This window comes from Vitis riparia, chromosome 16 (genome assembly GCF_004353265.1).
Source record: "Vitis riparia cultivar Riparia Gloire de Montpellier isolate 1030 chromosome 16, EGFV_Vit.rip_1.0, whole genome shotgun sequence".
NCBI classification, from domain to species: Eukaryota; Viridiplantae; Streptophyta; class Magnoliopsida; order Vitales; family Vitaceae; genus Vitis; species Vitis riparia.
The window spans coordinates 10,431,220-10,441,312 of NC_048446.1; the positions used below are offsets into that span (position 1 = coordinate 10,431,220).

General features: G+C 32.5%; 1 pseudogene; it reads left to right on the forward strand.

The window, feature by feature from the left end:
* Positions 1 to 3,913: 3,913 nt before the first annotated feature.
* Positions 3,914 to 4,965, forward strand: LOC117933239 (annotated as a pseudogene).
* The last annotated feature ends 5,128 nt before the right edge of the window (positions 4,966 to 10,093 follow it).

The following is a 10,093-nucleotide window of genomic DNA, read 5'->3' on the forward strand; positions in this document are numbered from 1 at the left end:
GTAGAAAATGGACTTCGGGAAGTACTTCAAAAGTGTGAAGGAAGACTGCAGTTGCTGTCCTCTATTTTCTTCACTCTGTTTTCCTCTTCTCCGTTGTTCTTTCCTTGCATACTTTGAACGACTTTGGCATAGGGCTATGGAGCTCCAAAGCTTGGTTATTCATGAATTTGAGCTTCCAAAAGCTTTGCCATGAACTATATACAGCTCTCCCTCATTCTCGGATTGCTTTGGTCTAGCTAAAAGCTTGCTTTAACTTGTCCAAGTAGCTCCTCCATCATTTGGCATGCTTGAATTGATTCATAAGCTGATATAAACATGTAAACTTGCCACAAAATGGTTAAAACCAATTACTAAGGACCTTAATGAATTAATTGGGTTAAATGAATATGATTACTACACAAAGGTGCTTAAAACCATTATAATTAGGTCTACAAAATAACACTTTTTGGTAGTAATCAATGAGGGACTGAATGCATCCACCTCGTATGAGTGCACCATCATGTATAGTGCCCCCTACAGAGCAGCTAGTGATCAGACCGCATATTGTTCCACTTCTACCAACTTTCCATGGGATGGAAAGTGAGAAACCCTATGCACATATCAAGGAATTTGAAGATGTTTGTAATACATTCCAAGAAGGAGGAGCTTCAATCGACTTAATGAGGCTTAAGTTATTTCTTTTTACTTTAAAGGATACAGCCAAGATTTGGCTTAATTCTTTAAGGCCAAGGAGTATCCGTACTTGGATTGATTTACAAGCTGAATTCCTCAAGAAATTTTTTCCTACTCACAGAACAAATGGCTTGAAAAGGCAAATTTCAAACTTCTCAACTAAAGAGAATGAGAAATTTTATGAGTGTTGGGAAAGATACATGGAAGCCATCAATGCTTGTCCTCACCATGGTTTTGATACGTGGCTATTGGTGAGTTATTTTTATGATGGGATGTCTTCCTCAATGAAGCAACTCCTCGAGACAATGTGCAGAGGAGATTTCATGAGCAAAAATCCGAAGGAAGCAATGGATTTCTTGAGTTATGTGGCTGAAGTTTCAAGGGGATGGGATGAACCAAACAAAGGAGAAGTGGGAAAGATGAAGTCTCAACCGAGTGCTTTTAATGCTAAGGCTGGGATGTATACCTTGAATGAAGATCATGATATGAAAGCAAAGTTTGCGGCTATGACAAGAAGATTGGAGGAGCTAGAACTGAAAAAGATGCATGAAGTGCAAGCTGTTGCTGAAACACCAATGCAAGTAAAGCCATGTCCTATTTGTCAATCTCATGAACACTTGGTGGAGGAGTGCCCTACAATTCCAGCTGCTAGGGAAATGTTTGGAGATCAAGAAAATGTTGTTGGACAATTCAAGCCCAATAACAATGCTTTGTATGGAAATACTTACAACTCAAGTTGGAGGAATCATCCAAATTTCTCATGGAAGCCAAGAGCACCTCAGTACCAACAGCCGGCTCAACCATCTCAACAATCTTCAAGTCTTGAACAAGCAATAGTGAATCTCAGCAAGGTTGTGGGAGATTTTGTTGGAGACCAAAAAGCCATCAATGCTCAACTCAGTCAAAGAATTGACAATGTAGAGACACTACAAGAAAAAATGTCTTCATTGACAGTTTTTCATCGTCAAGATAAGGTATATCTGTTAAGGTAGATCAGTATTCACATATGTCGTCTATGCCAGTGTCAAGAAATGATAAAAGCTAGCTTGACATATGCATATGTTAAGTAGACCTTATTTCTATCAATGTAGGAATCTTGTTAATATGACATATGTTAAAACGTTTCTTCCACTTTAGTCAAGGTTAGGTTAAAAATATGTGATGGTTAACTCATTGTTTTGTCAAGATTATATTCAATATATGTTAAGCTTAAGTATGATATATGTCAACGTTGTTTTATATGCTTTTAAATTTAATTTACACATATGTCAAGGATGTTATTTGTTATTTTTTTTTTTTCAAAGTTGAAATTTAATATGTTAAGGTTCTTTTATTCTTATGTCAAGGAATACAATTTCTTTTATGTCAAGATTTCTTTATTCATATAAAGGAAATTGTTTTATTTCATATCAAGGTTGCATATGGAACATGTCAACATGTTGCCCAAATAATCTGCATCAAAATTGAACCTGTTGTGTGTGTGTCTATATATATATATATAAAGTACATGAATGTATAAAATATACTTTAAAAAAAATATGAACATGTAAGCAAATATATTGACAAAAGAAAAAAAAAAAACCTTAATATCCTTGCATAATCTTATATTATCTCACATACATCCCAAAAAAGGCATATATGTACCCAAAAATCCAATAGTTATACATGATAAATATAATGTAGCCATGATCTTGTGCCTTCAAAAGTGCTGTAATTGCTGCAAATGCCACCAAATCTTCTGCAAGTAAGAAAAAAAAATCAATATATGTTTATATTTGAAAGATTAATAAAAGGATATAAACATGTATCCAAATATATTCCCAAACAACCTAACAACTATATAAAATCTTGTTATCTTGTCAAATATATATGAAAAAAGAATAGATATTTACCCAAAAATAACCAAATATCAAGTAGTTGTACATGATAACAAAAATTTATGCATGATCTTCTCCTCTAAAAACTGCAGCACTGCAAATGTCACCTAACCTTTGGCAAGAAAGAAAAAAGTAACATTATTTTATATTTATTTTTTAAAGTTTATTAAAAATTCAATGAAAAAAAATCTACATCCAATGTATATTAAACATGTCACCTAATCTTTTGCAAGTATGAAAAAAAAAACAACATTATTTTATATTTGTGTTTGAAAGTTCATTAAAAAGATATAAATATGTATCCTAAATATATCAAAATGTATCCACAAACAACCCAGCAAGTATACATGATCTTATACTATTATCAAATAGTCCAAAACATAGTTTTGAACCAAGATTAGAACACTAGATGTATCCACTCATGACTACTATCTACCACTCATTTTCATCCAATTCCACTCATAGTGAGAAACTCGATTCAATTAGTCCAAAACTGCATGCAGCAGTGACTAAACATGGGTTTGAATCCAATCTTCCTGTCATGAATTCTATACTAGACATGTATTGCAGGTGTAGTTGTTTCTCTGAAGCAAATAGATATTTCTATGAAATGAATCAAAGGGATTTGATCACATGGAACACCTTGATCGCGGGATATGAAAGATCCAATCCAACTGAGACATGTAAATAGTCCTTTATCTGATGTCACCAATATCTGATTCTTTGTTTAAATATACTTAAAGTATTCTCAAAACTGTGTTTGCTTGCTATTTTCACAGCAAGAAACTTGTTGACTGGCTTGCCAGAGAATATTGGAAGGCTTTCACGTCTCATTCGTCTTGACTTTCATCAGAACAGTTAGTGAATCTAGTCTCTACAAGGTTTTTCCAGTACGTATGTAAAGTTTTAGAGGAATTAATAGTGGTTTTTAAGTATACTCTTTTATCTGAACTATTTTCTCTCAACTCTTCTAATGAAACATGTGCATCTGAGTTATGCAGGAATTTCATCAATACCAGTATCAATAAAGGGTTGTTGTTCCCTTGCAGAGTTTTATATGGGGTCATATTCTCATTCCTTGTTGCAAAAAAATTTAGATATTTGGGAGTGTCTGGTGTACGTAGATTTTCTTTCATTTTAAATCTTTTTATATTTGATATTCATCTAGTTGTTGTGGCTTCAAGTTTCAAGAATAATGTGTTGTCTTTGCTACCAGCAGAGATTGGGGCACTTTCTCTTTTAGGGACATTAGATCTTCACTCAAACCAGGTGGGTAGACATTCTATATAAGTATAAAATTTATCCGACCAGTGTCAAATTCTTCTGAGACTTCGGATATACCCTCTTTGAGTGATTTATCCTACATGTTATTTCTTCTTATCTTAGTTAGCTTCACATTTACCAGCATTATGGCTGCCTGCGTGACGTTAGCATTTTTGAATTGTGGACAACAGATTCATGGGAGGATTATTCGAAGAGGCCTTGATGGGAATTTGGCCTTGTCTAATGCCCTTATAGACATGTATTCCAAATGTGGAAATATTGCTGATTCGTACCAAGTTTTTTGGGGTATGTCTCGTAGAGATTTGGTTTCTTGGACTACCATGATGATTGGGTATGAGACTCATGGGTATGGAGAAGAGGTTGTTGAATTGTTTGACAAGATGGTCAGGTCAGATATTAAGCTTGACTGAGTCTTGTTTATAGGCATTCTTAGTGCTTGCAGTCATGCTGGACTTGTAGATGAAGGCTTGAGATATTTTAAATTAATGGTGGGTGATTATAACATTAGTCCAGACCAGGAGATTTATGGGTGTGAAGTGGATTTGCTAGGACGTGCTGGGAAAGTTGAGGAAGCTTATGAACTCATAGAGAGCATGCCATTCAAGCCTGATGAGTGCGTTTGGGGGCCATTTCTTGGAGCTTGTAAAGCACACAGGTTTCCCAATTCCAGAAAATTTGCTGCTCACAGGATATTGGATCTGAGGCCTAATATGGCAGAGACTTATGTGATGCTATCAAATATATATGCTGCTGATGGTAAGTGGGGGAGTTTGTAAGACTGAGAAAGTTGATGAAAAGAATGGGAAATAAGAAGGAGACTGGTAGGAGCTGGGTCGAGGTAGGAAATCATGTCTATAGTTTTGTTGTTGGGGATGAGGTGGGCCCCAAAATAGAGGGGATATATCAAGTTCTGGAAAATTTGATTGGGCATATGAAGGAATCAAGGTATGTTCCTGATTTAGATTGCTTGATATATGACTTAGAAGATGGCACTTGAGAAGCAGTTGAAGTCCAAAAGGTGAGAAAACCATATACAAATGGGGGATTGAAGAGAGTCATTTGATTTTTATGAACAACCTCGAAGTGGGTACTAGCAAGAAAGTTTTGAGGTGAATTGACCTTTCCATCTTTGAAAGAGATCCTATTTTATTATAACAGAGAAGAAGAATGATCTGTAGTAATAACATGATGGTGTGCAACAAATAAGACATCTTATCAGATCAGCAAAGACCATTGTTTGTATATACAAAATTCATAATGTACTTATCTTATGACCTTATTTTGTACTACAACACATTAATAACCAAAGAGAAATGCATTGAAAGATTATTCTTCAACTTACTTGGTTGTGAGTGCCCTTTGTTGTTTGGGACAACTTCTAGGACTACAGCTTTAGATTTTGATAACATGTTTACAACCTCAACTCCATGGATGTGAAATGAAAGACAAGATGTGTTATTTAAAATGCATACCATGTAGGACTAAGACATTCAACTCCTAAACCAAATTCAAGTTGATACGATCTTTGAAAATTTTGAAATCTCAAATTTAATCACTAGCAAGGAGCTAACCTTAATCCTTCCATGGTGAACACCATTTCAATGGAGAGGAAGAGTGGCACTTTCCTTTATGTTGGATAACATTTCTATGAACCTGCAAGATTAACAAAAGGCAAGGTTAAACTCATTTTGTAGCATTTCTAAGACAGCCAAGTAAAATCTGCTTTAGATAGATTATGTATCATTTTTTATTCATAAAATCTACATCCAATGTATATTAAACATGTCACCTAATCTTTTGCAAGTATGAAAAAAAACAACATTATTTTATATTTGTGTTTGAAAGTTCATTAAAGAGATATAAATATGTATCCTAAATATATCAAAATGTATCCACAAACAACCTAACAAGTATACATGATCTTATACTATTATCAAATATATATATATATATATAAGATATTTACTAAAAAAGAACCAAAAATTAAATAATTATGCATGATACCAAGAATTTATACATGATTTTATACTCTAAAAATTGCAAGTGCTACAAATGCCACCCAACCTCTTGCAAGAAAAGAAAAAAAAAAACAACATTACTTTAAGTCTATATTTGAAATTTTACTAAAATGATATTAACATGTACCAAAATTTATGCGAAAAGAATCCAACAAACATACATAATAAAAAAAAACATGAATTAGTACTTTCATCAAATGTATCTTTTAAAAGATATAGGTATGTACCCAAAAGTATCCAAAACTTCAGCATCTATGCATGACAATAAGATCTTACATATGATCTTGTCATCTCAAAATTGCAACAACTGCAAATGTCACCCGAAACCTTGCAAAGAGAAAAGATGCAACATTAATTGAAATTTATGTCTGAAATTTTATTAAAAAATTATAAATTAACATACCCACTATACTTGGTCTAAGATAAGAGTGCTCAAAAATGAGACCCATTCAGATCTCACTTCATCTAACTCAGCTCGTGAATAGGTTTTTTTTCCTTCAAACTAAAATATATGACAAGAGAAAATATGTTATTGTGAAACATTAAATATATGTATAAGTTCACATGTACTTATGAAAATACATAGGCAGATAAACCTGAGATGTTAAGAGACTTCTATTTGCAATTATGTCTCGCATGTATCGCATGACAAAATATCCGCACATGACACCATCCAACTGTTTGGGCCCCTATGAGCAAAATTATAGCAACAAAATTTCACAATAAAATATGACATCATATAAATTTGGTCAATTTTTTCATCATTCACATTTTAAATTTAAAAAAGGAATGAATGACATAATGTTAGTTTCAAGTTAAATTTGCACCTAAATTATACTCAATACATGTCTATCATAATACCTTAAGCTCCCATGTTTACAACTTGGAGGGTTAAATTAGGTAAAATATAAGAATGTACAATACCATGTATATGTGAAATATGGAGAAAAAAAAAATGAATAGATAAAGGTAATGATTAATTATATTTATTAAGAATAGTGATTAACTTTAAAAAATATAATAGTTAACTTTTGTCTATGTGAGAATATCCCTTAGAAAAGATCATGACTTTGAAGACTTCATTAAGGTAAATCAATCAAGCTTCAAGAGCAATTATCGATAATATATTTGGAAATATGTACTATTAACCTCATTTTACATCTCATAGATTGACATTATAGAAGAGAAATGCAATTAGTAATTATAAGGAATAAATGTTTTACATATGAACAATTTGATTGAAGATGGATAAAAGAGTAAAGAGTTTTGATTAAAGAGAGAAAGAGAGAGAGAGAGAGGTTGTGCCTTACAAGAAACATCTAAACTAAATATAGGATGTATATAAGACATACTAAGGTTAAAAGAAAGATATAAAGAACAACTCACACCTAAGTAACATGATCAAAGCTATCTAAAGGATCCCCATTGCTTCCTTACCCACACACACATCTAAATTGTTCTAAAGGATTGTAAATGCTATGGATATAGTGATCAAAATTTAATAATTGTTCTTCCTATGACCAACATTTCAAATTGACTAATTATGTATATATTAATTTTTTTATGCTTGAATTTTCTAAGGTTTGATCTTCCACATCATAATACAATTGAAAAAAGTATTCTAGTCATGCATTTTTAAAAAAAAGTTTACTATTTTTCTTCTAGTTTCTATTACTATTTCTTGAAATATTAATTGTAGAAGGTAAAAATGGATCATAAATCTTTCAATCACATGAAAAAATGGGTTTGTTCTTTTTTAGTACTACTTCATTAATTAATAGTGGAAATGGACATATGAGTACATTGTATTCATAGCATTTTAGATTATATTTTCGTAAGGTAGTGAAACAAACATATATGGTATCCTTCTCAACTCAAGTTAGAAATAGGAAATAATAACAAAAACAATTATAAACTAAGAAAATTCATATATATATATATATATATATATAGATTTATATTCATGTGAGAGAAAGCCATATAGAATCTTTACATTTCAAAAATCAAGTAAATTTTCATTCAAGAAAGCAACTTAAATGTAGGTAAGTCTTCAAAAAGTTTTGGAGAAAAAAAAATGTAACCTCAACAACCATCCACTTGAGCTCTTTTTTAGATCTTTTCTTCTTTTGAGATACAAAAATTCGAAACCTCCTACAAAAAATAAGATTACATTAGTGTTCGTTTTGAGATATGAAAACTAAAATTATGGTAGGCTTACATGTTCACAATATCTTTTATATCTTGGTATGGCTGTTGCAATTGCGAGTCTAAATAGTAGACTCTTTGTGCTTTGAGGTCAATTACAGCCAAACCCAATGAAACCTACAATATATTAACATATAATTTAGATAAATAGCATTTATAAGGCTAAGAAATTAAAAACAATTATGATTAACAACTTACCTTGGGTTATATGGAAGAAAAACCAAGTCTGCCAATTTGGAGTCAATTAGGCGATCAATAATGAACCTTGCTCTTTTTTCAATTTGTGGGGCTATTGTTCCAACCTTGGACACCATTCCTGGATGAATAAATATAATTTTCTCCTGTAGTGTCTCATCCAGATGTTCATGCAACCGCCTAATGAAATATCACCCAATTTAGAATTACTTGACAAAAAAAAAAAAAAAAAAAAAAAACAGCTTCTACTTATTTATATCATGAATGTAACATAAAGATTTACAACAAAATCTCACCAAATATAGAAACATATGCAATTCATAGTCAACTCTTTTGCAGAAATTACATCATTCATTTCACTTGTCAAGAGGAAAGTTTGAAATTTCATCCCAAAAACATTGATTGGAAAGTCAACTTTGGGTGCCGGTTTACCCTCCAACATTGCTGAAACTGTTTTAGAAAACAGTTGTACATCTCTAGGATTCTCATATTTGATTTTCTTTGGGGATGCTTGTATCTTCTTCATTTTATTCTTCCTCTTGCCAACATCCTAAACACATAAATAGATGCATGACATTAAAATGAAAAACAAAGAAACCAAGAGTGTAGGAAAATATAACTCAACTTTGAAAGTTTGGGTATAACGTTATTCACCTCATCATCATCATTTATCACAAATGCAATAGGCCACAAAACCTCATATCCAACACCCTCCCTTATTGTCCTAATGTTTTCAGAAAGTGGGAATGGAAGAAGTGCATTAGGTTGAAGAGGGTAAAGGATGACCACTAATATATCAGCACCATCAATGGAAATCTGTGAATCTCGTAAATAAGTTCCATATGCAACAATGTTATCTTCAGTTTCAAGAGCTAATTTGCATTTATAAACCTGTAAAAACATATTTTGTAATCCTTAGTGTTTCATTATAGTTATTTTATATATTGTTTGTATAAATTTAACTTAGAAAAAGGCATATATACCTGAGTTAGTGGAGAAGCTTTTCGAGTCCCTTGTGCTGATAGGTTCTCCACATGAGCACTATCATCAGTCTTCCCTCCTATTTCTTCATGTTGCAACAATTGTTTCCTTATGTTTGTGCTGCTCACTTCAGAGCGGGGTGTGAGGGGTTCTTTTTTTCCAGCTTTCAAAGCAATGATCTCCTCTTCCAAGCTCTTGACTTTCTCCATTAACATCCTTTGACATTCCTCCTCTTCAAGAGTTTTTGTGGGTTTTGGTGTGTTGAAGAATTGTTTGGGCTTTGTTTTTCCACCTTTTCCTCTAACCCGTCCAGGATGCTCTAATGTACCCAATGCTAAAGTGAGGATATCCTTTTGGCCAACACATGTGATCTTCCCTTCCTCAACATCCTTTGTCAACTCATCCTCCAAAAAAATATAAGATACTTCAAAAGTCATATTAAATAAAAAAAAAAACAAATGAAATTGACTAAAACTAAGTAAAGGTTTGACAACTTACAATCTTTTCCACTACAGGCCTCGTAACTTCATCATATTCACCTTTTTTCAATCTTGCTAGCTTCCATAAGACCCATCTATCAATAGGTTTCCTCGAACCTGTCTTTTGCATCTATCAAAAACAAAAAGTGAAGTAATTAAACTTTACAAAAGTAAATGTCCAACAAAATAAAATATACTAATTCAACTTACCAATTCTTCTTGAAGTCCTGCATATCCTTTCCTACTCACTCGATGAATATAAACGTATTTTGCCCTCCTTTCTTTTCCTTTTTTTGATTTAACTTGAAACTCTTTTGACAACCTATTAGCCACTAACTTTCTCCAGTCTTCAATTGGAATGTAATTATATTCAGTTGGTGGC